The following is a 4,129-nucleotide window of genomic DNA, read 5'->3' as shown; positions in this document are numbered from 1 at the left end:
CTCGGAGGGCTACAATCCTATTTGTCACGATCTCGTACAAAAGGTAAGCCAAACATTATAAACAATCATAGTCTGTAACATCTGGCACAATCCAGAGGGGGGCAATTGAAGACACCGACGGGAGGCACTGAGTGCCACCAAAATTGTAATAATTTGTAAACCATGTATGGTTACAAAATACCGTAAAAAAAAAAAAAAAAACCAAAAAAAAAAAAAAAAAACAAAAAAAAAAAAAAAACTACCTTTTTTCTGCGGAAGAAAAGCGACGGATCAATGCGTCCAATTTTGGATCTTCGAGAGTTGAACAAGGTCGTAAAGATAAAACACCAGTTTCGGACACCTAGGTACCAAACTTTCTCCACCCAGGGGACTGGATGATAGAATTGAACATTTCTCAGGAATATTTTTCTAGTATCAGTCGCAAAATTTCGTCGATACTTCTTGAGGATCAGTACCAAGGTACCAGTATCAGTACCTCCAGGAAGGAATCGGTACCTTCTTATGAGTTAGTATGAAATGACATGCCTACCCTTCGGTCTGGCTTCAGAGCCACACCTTTTTGCTTCTATAACATGCGGGTCGCAGAGACCTTGCGTGCAAAGGGAACTCGAGTGCTAGTGTCTACTAGACGACTTCCTTTTTGGTCGACCAAGACAAATCCAAGTTGAAACTTCAGGCTGCAGAAGCTGTGAAGCTTTTGGATTAACCTTTTTTGCTTCCATAACATGCTGGGTCGCAGAGACCTTGCGTGCAAAAGGAACTCGAGTGCTAGTCTACCTAGACGACTTCCTTTTGGTCGACCAAAACAAATCCAAGTTGAAACTTCAGGCTGCAGAAGCTGTGAAGGTTTTGGATTATGTCAATTTCCATTATATAGGGTGCTCGGTCGCTCGGTCGCGGAGATATTGCGTGCAAAGTCGAGTGCTAGCTTACCTACACGACTTAATCTTGTTTCACCAAGACAAATAAACGTTTTTGCTTCCACAGCATGCTCGGTCGCGGAGGCATTGCGTGCAAAATCGAAGTGCTAGCTTACTTACACGACATGATCTTGTTTCACCAAGACAAATAAACGTTTTTGCTCCCATAGCATGCTCGGTCGCGAAGACCTTACGTACATAGGGAAGTCAAATGTTAACCTACCTACGCGACTTTTTCTTGGTCCATGAAGACAAATACACCTTTTTTGCTTGCATAGCATGCTCGGTCGCGGAAACATTGCGTGCAAAGGGATGTTGAGTGTTATCCCACCTACGCAAATCCCACCAGGTCCATCAAAAGAAGTCCAAGTTGAGTCTTCAGGCCACATAAGCTGTAAAGCTCTTGGATTATTTGGGCTGCCAAGTCAGCCTTACAAAAAATCAATTAGTACACTGGTTCAAGAGATGACATGTCTAGGGATTCGATGGAAAATTGCGAGAAACGAAGTGGCTACTCAACAACATCCTAGCTCAAACTCTGACGGAATTACATCAATCTATGCTAACTTGCAAATTTTCTTGCGAAGTTTCAAGAAAAGGGGTAAAAAACAGGCCATCCTGCATGTGTTAACAATTAAATGCAGTGCTGACGCGAAGCCACATGTTAGACATTGCCGATACACAAAACCAACCATTTCCTGGCAACGGAAGCTTCGGACATGTGTAGGGGTTACAAATGCAGTGCTGACGCGGAGCCACATGTCAAACATTGCCGAGACCCAAAACCAACCATTTCCTGGCAACGGAAGCTTCGGACATGGGTAGGGGTTACAATTAGACAAAATATTAACGTCCTGTCTATGGTCAGCTCAACAACAGAAACGGCTCACCCACAAAAGAGCTATTTGCAATGGTAGTGACAATCAAAATGAATCTGAAAGTATTTCACTAACGTTGACCTTTCGATTTTTAAACCTAAGCGATAAGTTCAAGATAACTGTCAGCTTATCTCTCGGGGAGATACAACATCATAGCCGACAGGCTATCACGAGGAAATCAACCTGCGAAATGGCACTTTTTACCACAAGTGACCACAAAAGTTTTTCGAAAGTGGGGTCATCCGGATATAAACCCATTCGCCGACCAAGATTGGATACCTTCAGCAGACCGTAGAGGATGCAACTAGCATGGAGAATTCCTCCTCTCAACCTTCTCCCCAAAGTACTGACTCACTTCAACAGTGTCTAGGAAACCTACCTGGTAGTGTTCCCAGACTGAGCGAAAGCATTTGGGTTTCCAAGCCCTCAGATCCCGAACGCTAGATAACTCGCACGAAATCCAAAACCTGCCTCCTCCACAGGTTAAACATTAACCCCGAAAGCTTAGAAAGGGGGGGGGGGGAGGTTGTACAAATAATGACTGGTCTAAACAGGAGAAGATTTGTTGAAAATTAGCTGGTGTCAATCCACTTTGTCAGCATACTTACCAGCAACTAGAAGATGGTGCATATGGTGCTACAGTTTTAAAATTGATCCTAAGTCTGCAGATGTTGCCAAATTCTTTCTTCTTTTCCAAAAAGAAAATTTTGCCTATAAAACAATCCTTCTGCATCATAAAGCAGCGCTGTCAACTTTCTGTGGGCGAAATACATGTAGGACAGCAAACATTCTCAAGCTCTCTAATAAAAATTGCTATTTTAAAAAAGCCATCGGAATAGCTAAACAAAATTCAACTACTTATTACAATTTTACTAAGTGTAGTCCCATTCACATGAGATCCGAGAATAGTTCTAAACTGGTTTTCTTCAAACCCAGCCACCACATCACGCCTCAATGTAGCTTGAAGGACACCAACAACCATGTTGCTGGCTACGGGACGCAGAGTTAATGACCTTACTTTGCTCAATATTTCTAAAGACAGTTTCTTTGATAACAGAGAAAAACATCTTTCTGATACCAGTCTTTGGGTCTAAAATTGAAATCCATTTTCGTCAATAATCTGCATAAGTGCTTTCTAAACATGAAACTAAAGACATGCCCGGTAAGATTCGTAAGGACTTTTTTCTAACTATGTGTGTTGTCACAAAAGCGGCATCCCGTACTGTAATTGGAAACTGGTCTTCGTTCAACCTTACGAGGTAATGGCATCAACGCATCTCTAAGAAGTGGTAGATCAGCAGTAGCCTCTGAGATGGATTGATAATGAACCAATGGACGAAATACTTTCTAGAGGCAATTGCAAATCATCCAAACGTTTACAATAATTATTGCCGAATAATAGAGCTTCGTAAAGATCCTCACGATTCTTTTTTTCAACACATTTACTTCTACATGATGTATATACATCATTTATACAATTTATACATTTTCTTGTATATACAAGATAAAATGTTTATTACAAACTTATAAATATTTTTTAATTATTGAATTAACGTGGAACTTAACAACTGTTTTTTCGATTTAATAATTATATAAATTATGAACATTATCATTGCGCTTCATAATTTTATTATGGCTTTACCTATTTCATCATAGCGTTGTGCTTAATAATTTCACCAGCAGATAACAAACACGTCTTCATAATACAATGCTGTATGTTTTCCAAAGGCACATCAATATTACGGTTTTACATAACAATAAAACCGATATTATGTGCCGAGAAGGAAAACATACAGCATTGCAGGAAGTTCTTCCTGGTGAAGACTATGAAGATTAAAGATGGCTGCGCTCCCTTTATACTTGCTGGCAGCACCTAGCGGCTAAAGATGGAACTAAATTGACGGTCTATGGTTGGACATAGACAAGGAATCTAAGCTAAGTACACACTGCTTCTTCATAATACAATGCTGTATGTTTTCCTTCTCGGCACATAATATCGGTTTTATTGTTATGTAAAACCGTAATATTTTTTGTAGTTTAATAGTAGAATGTTCAAAGTTCACAAAACAACTCTGAATATGCATGATAATAGCTGCTAACTTATAAAAAATCGCGTTTCAAATTAACTTCCTGTGGTCGTAATTGTTTTAGTGCTAGAAACTTTGCTCTCTTTTATTTATTTGATAATAATAGAAGACGACTATGATTTATAAACGTTATTTAGTGTTTGAACCAGCATATATATTATAGGTAAGTCTCAGTTGTTATTGGTTTTAATGTATTTGACATGGAGTTAATAAGTACCTACAACTGGAGTGCTGTCTAATGCCG

Source organism: Bombyx mori, chromosome 23, assembly GCF_030269925.1.
Source record: "Bombyx mori chromosome 23, ASM3026992v2".
NCBI classification, from domain to species: domain Eukaryota; kingdom Metazoa; phylum Arthropoda; class Insecta; order Lepidoptera; family Bombycidae; genus Bombyx; species Bombyx mori.
Note: the sequence above shows the minus strand (reverse complement) of the source record.